Source organism: Notamacropus eugenii, chromosome 2, assembly GCF_028372415.1.
Source record: "Notamacropus eugenii isolate mMacEug1 chromosome 2, mMacEug1.pri_v2, whole genome shotgun sequence".
Taxonomy (NCBI): domain Eukaryota; kingdom Metazoa; phylum Chordata; class Mammalia; order Diprotodontia; family Macropodidae; genus Notamacropus; species Notamacropus eugenii.
This window is the reverse complement of record NC_092873.1, coordinates 6,004,801-6,014,457: the sequence shown is the minus strand read 5'-3', so window position 1 is coordinate 6,014,457 and position 9,657 is coordinate 6,004,801.

Genomic DNA, 9,657 nt, shown 5'->3' with positions numbered 1-9,657 from the left:
TGATAACTGAGGGTACTTCAACAAATAAATTGATGCCCTCAAATAAATGGGCTGAAGTTGAGGTACAGAGGAAGACTCTGAGATAAATAGTGTACTCCATAAGAAAGGAAGGAGAATGATAGAAAGGAGAGGAATCACAGAGAGCAACTATGGTGATAGAGATAGATGAATATATTTTTTTGGCTTGAACCACAAAGAAAAATTGGGATAGTGACTGATTGTATAAAGAAAGACTGGAAATAGTGGTGAAGAACAGAATGCTCTCCCATTCCTGTGAGGGTGCCCCAAGGACCATGAGAGAAGATACATCCAGGACTGAAGACATTTACCAAGGATGGATTCTGTGTCTTCTGGCAGGGCACAAGTTTTTGTTAGTGCTAGAAGATGAAAGAGTGTGAGGAGAACTTTAATAATAAAGATGTTTTGTGAAAAGTAGGATGGGTGTAGCATGAGACACAAAGGAAGATGAGGTTAGAGGGCATAGTGACTTAGGAAGGAAACAGGTAATGTGGATGAGAGGGAACAGGGAGTGGTTATGCGGGCAAGGAATCTCTTCCTAAGCAATCTGAGCAATCAATTCCAGGGATTGTGAGTACAGCCATGAGCCAGCAGTCACAGAGCTTCCAATAGCAGAGGTAATTAGGACCATTGCCATGACTTCAGTATGTCTTTCAAAAGCAATTCAATAAAGAACATTTCAATAAATACTTCCTCATGAATCTTTCCTTTATGATTATATCCTACAGGTGTGTCCCTCCTGATCTTACTACTCCCTTTCCAGTGATCATATACTCATTTTTTTCTTATCAGGAATTCTTGTGTGTATGATATTTGTCCCATGTAGCACAAGAACTCGATGATGATGATCACGATAGTTAATATGTACATGGTGCTTTCGTGGTTACAAAGTGTTTTATAAATATCATCTCATTTTTTTCTCATGACAATCCTGGTAGGTAGATGTTATTAATATATCTATTTTACAAATGATGAAACTGTGGGCAAACACTTAGTGACCTCTCTATGGTCATGCAGGTAAGTATCTGAGGTTGCCTGGAACTCTAGTCTTCCTAACTCCCAGCCCATCACTCTAGTAGTATCTGGTGTAGTACTAACTATACGCACATATTTGATAAACACTGTATAAGAATTGAAAGAAATTCCTGGCTGTTTAAACATAGAGAAAATGTTTTCCTTTATGGAGTCCGTTGATAATTTAATGATGGAACTCCCACTGGCTAATACCTGGCAGAGGGACTCGAATATCCAGGGGCTTCTTTCTTGAGTTGGTTTGCACAACACATAGACCATGACCACGCTGGACCCAGAGGTTCTTCAGATAAGGACTTTCCTACTTTAAAACATCTACTTCCTTATAGCCTCTTTCTCCTATCCAGGCCCTTCAGATCTTAATTGGACTGATTAATACCAGCTTATGGACAAAATGGGTCTCATGGTTGGAACGACAAGGAAGAAGGGATTTTGTCATCTTTACTTCAGGATATGCACTTTGGGGAGGACTGAGTGTGAGTACATTTTTAAAGTTATTTTTCTGATGCAACATGAAATGTTTCATTTAGAACTGTTAGACAATAGGACATAGAACAATTGACCTGGAAGAAATCTTTGGCTTCATCTAGCAAAAGCCTTTCTTATAACAGATGGGTCTGCAACTGAAACGCAGAAAGGACAAGTGACTTGCACATGACCGCACAGAGATTTCAATAAAGAATGTCATGAAACCTTGAGCTTCATTACCTCTCTTCCTCACCATTCCCATTTAACAGTGTGTTCATATGATTCCTTAGAGAGTGGCAGATTACTTATTCAGCTGTGAATTTCACATACAAGTCAATGGACTAGAGCTAAATTAACCAAAAATAGCACAGTCCATCATTTGAAAGACTGACTGGACTGAAAAAGAAAAGAAATGGAAGATTTGTTTCTGTCTCCAAATTGAAAATGAAAACATTTCTTTTTCCCCAGAGATAACAGCATAGAATATTACAGCTCCAAAGGAAAATAGAATATGAAATAGAGCTAGAAAACATGTTTGAAAGGTAAGACAAAGGAACGTTTCAAGTACCAAAATCCCAGACCACACCTAACACTAGATCCCTAGCTCCCTTTACAGAACATTTCTCTCCAACCATAGGTCAATCAAAGCAAGGTCTACCTACTTTTCCTTTCTCTTTTCAACCTTTCTTCACTCTTCCTCATCCACTCCCCTGCAGGATCTTCTCTTTCTGAGACCACAGGAGTCACCTTCCCCTCACTGCTAGCCCTCAATTTGATCCAGACATCTCCATTCTGTTTTCTGGTGCAAACAGACTGAATGAACAGACTGAACTATGATCGGTGGACTGCTTTTATATATCCTGTCTTCAAGATCAGTATGTTTTTGCTGGGATAGTATACGTATTTTTGATATCTTTTTTTAAAAATTCTCTTCTTCTGGATTGTCCTGCACTTCTGTGTATTTGGATTGACACTCTATTACGCTTTTTTTGTGAGACTTGCCACTGCAGATAAAAAAATTCTCTCTTTTGTCCATTATTATTGCTATTCAGATCATGTCTCATAGGTCTAATTTCTCTTTCAAACCCTTTAGAAACATTATTTTGTGGTTCCACATTTTCCTCAAATTCAAGATGGCCCTTTGTTTTAAGTGTTCAATCATTTTCTTGATAAACAATATGTATAGTAATTTCTGGCTTTTTTGCCCTATTTTCCACGGTGACTCAGTTTCTGACTTCTTTCCCTCTGATAGTGATTTCTCTGGAGCTAAACCTCAAATTGTCTCATCCTTCCACCAGTCTGGGTAATTCACTGTCTACCAGCCTAAGTCCCCTTCATAAGTGATTTTGGAGAAACAGAACTGACCCGAACTGAATACCAGGGTTTTTCACTAAGGCATAGTAAAGTGCCACATGATCGCCAACCCCCATCTCCCTGCACATACAGTGCAGATTGCCGATCACAGGACCAGAAAGCTTTGAAAGCCTAGAGTACTGCCATGGTGCTGACTGTTTATGCCATCCAAGAATTTTTCCTAAGCTTTAAGCATGGCTCTACAAAGCACTGGAAAGAGTCAAAGGGGTTATTGGTTTGGAAGTGGGCTTTGTTACAAGCCCAACTGGGTCTTTGAGTTTTGTTGTAAGTCCATGTGTTAGGTGATTAAGTTGGCTACTGTGGCCTTACTGCCAATAGCATGCTGGGCAGTACAGAAAGAAATTCTGAATGAGGTGAGAATAAGTGTCAGTTTGTGATTTTTTTTTAACTTTGTTTTGGATCCTGGATGCCTTAGACCACTGAGAAAGCTGAAAATGCTTTTTATTTGGGTATATAATTTTAGAGATATTTGAGGGGTTGTAGAGATCAGAGAAAATGATTAGTCATCTATCTTGTGGCTTCTAATATCCCTTTCAACTTAGAAATTTATGACCTTATTAACCACCTCCTCACCCTGTTATTCTATCATATGGCCCAAGTTCCAGCATTAGAGCTAATGACCTCTAACGACTTTAAAGAGGTAAGTTCTGAACACTCCTTAGTTTTCAAATAACATTCATGTACCCCTAGGAATTGGCATGGTGTAAACTCTTATCAGTTGACACATTTTTAGGAAGAAGATGAATGGATGAATGAATGAAGTCAAAGCTTTATTGATCTGAGAGGAAATTGATGGTGGAAAGTAAACCTCAGGAGATGGGACAGAATGATGATTACAGAGGCCCCTGAAAACATTTTGGATTTATTTCACAAATTTTCCTACAGACAAGTTTGAACACAGAACTTTCTGACATTTTTAATGTGTAGATTGCAAACTTTTCACTAGAAGGCATTAACACTATTATTAAAGGCCTTTTTAAAAAATTGTAAAGAGAATCAATAATCTCACTACTAGCAGAAATAACCATGGGCAACGATAAAAACCAGATTGTTTTCCTCTTCATAAATTCAACCAATTGATTCCTTGCCAGTGTCCATGAGTTTCCCATCATGTCTAGAATGTTACTGTTTGGCAGATTTACCTGTGAGTGAACATAGCAATTCATTTACTCTACCAAGTATACAGTGCCAACTGTGAGGACAGTTGCTAATATTCACTCCTCAGGGAACATAGAGACCATATCAGTCAGATATATGTTATGTTATGCTCAGAATAAAAAACTTGACAGGAATAAAAAAGTTGACAGAAATTCAATTAATATAGATTGATTAATTGCTGCTAGCATGAAAATCAATAGAGGAAATAGCAGATGGTCTACGAAAAATTATTGGAAATAACTATCCTTTTTCTTCTTTTCTACTTTTCTGTTTCTCATCATATCAGGAGTGGGGCTTATGGAATGTAAAGAACTGTTAAAGGCTGTGGAAAATGTAGGAATTGACCTTACATTTGATTCACTTTTCTCTAATTGACAGTTTACCATCTCAGGCATTTTCTTACTTATTTCTGCAAAGATACCCTGCAAAGCTCTGGTGAGTGACAACATTGCCCCTTTTACCCACTGGCAAATAAAAAGAACAGCTTGGCATATTTCTCCAGGAATTAGTAAGCATCATGTCTGGTGTTCTTTCATTATAAAGGCCAGGAAAAAGTGGTGTCAATATACCCTACTACAGGTATCTGGGGGGATAAACTAAGAGACTTGCACACAAATGAACATAACCATAAATAATAATATCTTCTTGGAGAAAAGAATTAATTCTTAAGTATTCCATCTAAAGTTGTCATCAGTGCCAAAATGTTATTTAAATTGAAATTCAATGAGTATTTATTAAGCAACTGTGATAGGTAGGGTCCTCTGTCAGATTAATGGAACCTTGAGAGACAAAGAGGGATTCAGCCCAAATTGTAGGAAAAGCACGTGGGAGAGATGAAAAGTGAAAATTAAAGTCTTTCCTTCAGGTGAAATGCTGCCTGGTAACGAGCATTCTAAGTGCCTTGGCTGCACTCGCTGGGATCATTATAATTCACCTCGACATGACTGTAAATCACGAATGCCAGAGTGGTCATGGAAATTTCACACTCTACTCAAATTTGGTCACTATCATTGTAAGTGTTTCTGTTTTTTATATCTGACACTACATAAGAACTTTGCTTTCCCCTTCATTTTTCATGGGAACAGAGCCTAAGTAGCTGGCTTCAAGACCTTTCAGTGAAAATCAATGAGCTCAAGAAACATCTCCAGAGAGTGTCCCAATTTTCAGGCCTTGGTGGGTTCAGAAGTGAGATACAACAGCACCCTGCCATAGATCTTTCCTTCCCCATCCAAAACTTAACTCTAGTGAACTGGAGGGAACTACAGAGCAGGAAACTATATAGTTGATAAGTACTTAGCCAACTAAGACAGCTAGGTATTGTAGTGGCTAGAGTGCCAGGCCTGAAGTCAGAAAGACTCATCTTACTGAGTTCAAATCTGGCCTCACACTTACTAGCTGTATGGCTTAATCCAGTTTACCTCAGTTTTCTCATCTGTAAAATAAGCTGGAGAAGAAAATGGTAAACCATTCCACTATCTTTGCCAAAAAATAAACCCAAAAGGGGTCACAAAGAGTCAGACATGACTGAAATAAGTGAACAACCACAATAAAATTCAGTCAACTGTAGTATGGTAGAAGAGTGGAATAGGCCAAAGAGACAGGAAGAAAATAAGGGGCATTAGAAAGGAAATAAAGGGGGGTGGGGTGATGGAAAAGAACAATCTTTTCACTACCTGGCATTTCCTTTTGCTCCGTCTATCCCCTCACTCCCCTGCCCTTTAGTTTACAGTGAGTAGCTCCCTTATGAAGCCAGGTTTCCAAGGATTCTTTCAGGCACCCAGAAGGAAAGGTCAACACCTATAGTAACCTCTATGTCCTTTGACCTATGTGCCCCACAATCATGTTTGTTATGTGTCAGCAATTCTTCGTTAATTGTCTTGTATTTTACAGGTCTTTGTCTTGGTGAAGCTCACCCTGGCTACTATAGAGTTCTGCATCTCAACTTTTCTTGTCACTCTTTCTGCCTTTCAGATCAAGGTGCCCTTTTCAAACTTTACTTCTGTGAAATAACATATATCTGAAAGAGGGGGAAAACTTTGAAGGAATACTGATTAGCTATGGCTCTCATATTGAGGAGAAACTTCTTTAGAGCATATTTACAATTGGGAAACCTCCTGGAGCCCCTTTTATGCATTCAAACAGTTTCTAATAGTCAAACTGCCCACACCTTTATATGACCAATTCAAATAAACTACCAGTGCATCCCCTCTTCAATACCTTAATTTCTCAATCCAGACACATGGTTACACAAAATATGTATAAATATAGAGGCAAAGACAGCCTCTTCAGTCCAACTACAGAGACACATTGCCTTAACCAGAGGTAATGCTGAATTCACTACTGACAACTTGCCAAATGCACCTATGAAGTTAAAGAGAGCTTATGCAGCTAAACTTTACTGATTATCCATAGGCACATGTCTCTCTAACTTCTAACTTGGATGGCTTATTAGTATACCAGATAAAATGTTGTTATATTTGAAGTCAGGAAGACTTGAATCCAATTCATTTAAGGCAATTCCTGCTTGAAAAACTTGATGACAATGCAACCCTGGGTCTTAATTTTCCATGATGTAAAATGGAGTTGATAATAGCACCAAGTTCATTGGGTTGATATAAGGAACAAATGAGATAACACTCATAAAGTGCTTTGTAATTTTAAAGTTCCATGTAAATGTTAGTTATTATTAATAATAATCGTGGACTTGGACAGTGGTTAATACAGGAAATTTCTATATGAAGAGAGTGCCTCTACCAAAGCAGGCTGATATGATTCTGAAACATATAGTTTTAGAGAAAGTCTTCAAGGACCATGAGTTTAAGTAACTAACCCAGGTCACAGAGGCAGGATACGGAAGAAGCAAGATTTGAACTTTTTGCCCCTGGATCCATGATCACTTCTCTAATTACTCTGCCACTTATTAAATCTAATTTTCAAAAATCAGATTTACTGGAACTATGTCGATATGTTCAGTACTGCATCTCACAAGATTACACTCAATAATCATAAAAGCAATTTTTGGCCATGGACATTGATAAACTTGAAGTCATTGAGAGAAGAGTGACCAGAAATATGAAGGACATTGAGTCTCTGAGATGTTGGCACTAAGGGGGTATGGTGTTGAACTGAGTTCAACACTATATGTTGAACTGCACTTTCTGCACATTCTGTTTCCTTCACCTACTAAAGTTTGCTTGCCTGAGACAGGACCCCCTCATTTTAGAGGAAGAGATAAGGGATATATGTGAATGTGCTGTTTCCAAAACTTTTCCTACTCATCCAAGAACTCATGTTGACAATGATCCTCTTTTTTCTATGTTTGGAGGATGTGGAGATGCCAGTCAATATTGAAGCTGTTTCCATTAATTCTGTACAGCCAGGCAAAACAGCTGGGGCAGACACTGTTAGAATGTGGAAACTGGTAGTCAGAAGCAAAGGGAAAGGAGAACATGGAAAGGTCAAGATGAGGTTGATGGTGATAATGGGAATAAGAATGGTGGATGGTGATTGGTGTAGGCCTTCTCCATTGGAATTCTAAATTATGTTTTTTCCAGGTTCCTCAAGAGAAATCAAGCTTCCCTTTGGAAAATCCTTATGAAGACCTGCTCTTTCAGACAAATCCTTATGATGAGCTACAGTCTGAACAAGAAGGATATGAGCAATGTGACCCTTGACTCATATCTTGTTAGTAGTTATAATCTTCCTGCAAAAAAAAAAAATCAAAATCCTCAAAGCAAAATCACTGACCAAGATATTTTCTATATATTCTATCTTTTTAGAAAGGAAGCATGGCTTAGTACATAATGAAGTGCTAAAGAGCCAGAAAGATGTAGATTTATGTCCTGTTTCTGCCACAAATTGAATTTGTGACCCAGAGGAAACATCACTTAATCTCTCAGTACCCCAAACAATCCTGTAAAATAAGTTGGAGAGAAATTTTAGTCACATATTGCTGTCAGATCTGCCTCATTAGTGCTCCCCATAGTGGTGAAATTGGCGGTTCAGTTCATTTTTTTCTTCTTTTTTCTACCTTCTTTTACTTGGATTCATTTTCTGTTACTAAAATCAGTTATCCCACCCAAGTCTCTTTTTCTAGAGTGCTGCAGTCGTTTTCAGTATTGTCGTTTGGTCATTTCACTCATGTCTGATTTTTCGTGACCCTATTTAGGTTCTCTTGCCAAAGATTTTGGAATGGTTTGCCATTACTTTCTCCAACTCATTTTACAGATGAGGAAACTGATGCAAATAGGGTTAAGTGACTTGGCCAGGATCACCCAGCTAATAAATGTGTGAGACCAGATTTGAATTCGGAAAGATGAGTCTTCCTGATTTCAGGCCCAGCACTCTATACACTGTACCACTTAGCTGCTCATATTGCTTTATTATGTGACTGTATTATGCACAGACCTGTGCTGCTTTGTTCTCAAGGAAGTGGAAAACAAATAATTATGAACTGAACCAAACAAAAGCAAATGAGGATCTGGTTTATGACTTCAGAGGTTGTCTGTCTTTTACATCTGGAATATTGAATTGGTCAGAATATAAGTGTCCTCTACTATAAGCCACACCTCTATATCGTTATCCCTGAAAATAAAAACAAAACAAAACTTATGATTTTGTAAACATTATAGGCCACACATTGTTTTCCTTTAAATCAGATTTGAATTAGTATCATGTCTATTCAATCCAATGTGATATTTTTGTTCTTTGGATACAGGCTATTAAAAAAAAACTATATTCTTATATTCTGATTGGACACAACATTGATCACTGATTTGACATCAGTTAAAGTGTTATTTTCCTTTTTTTTTCAGGTTTGTATTCAATGTGTAAATTGTTCTCTTGAGTCTACTTACTTCACTCTGAATCAGTTCATACAAGAATTCCAAAGATTTTTCTGAATCCATCATATTCATCATTTTTATTGCTAATTTATATATTACATTCACAAACAACAATTTATTAAACCATCCCCAAATAAGGGGGTTCATCAATAGTAGAGTTCCAAATTACTTTGTAGATTGTTTAGATCAATTCATGGCTAAACTAAAAGTATATTACTGTGCTGCCCTTCCCATTCCTCCTACCTCCATATACACATGTATGAATACCATATTCCTACTATGTATATTTCATGTGTCTATATTAATTAATTCCATAGAAATATCAAATAAAAGATGTCTATCATAGAAATGTGCTGCAATTATTTTTTTCCTGCCTAACTGTTCCTTTTCTAATTCCAAATGATTTCCTTTGACTTGGGAAGGAGCTTTTCAATTTTATGTAATTAAATTTCTTTGATTTATCTTCTGAGGTCTTCTCTATGTCTTCTTCATCTCAGAATTCCCCACCCTCAGTCATAATGTAAAGAGTATCTCTTTCCCTTCTTCTCAACTTTGTTCTTGACATAACCCATCAATATTTTAGTTATATATTCTTTTAGAGTGTATTATGCTGTAAGGTATGAGAAAATATGGTCCATTATATTTATAGTTTGCTCACAACACATATCCTTCTATCTTTCTCTTGTCTACATGTAGAGAATGAAGGATTTTGTTGGAAGATTCACAAAAATTGCATGTTCAATCAATCCATCAGTTAACAAGC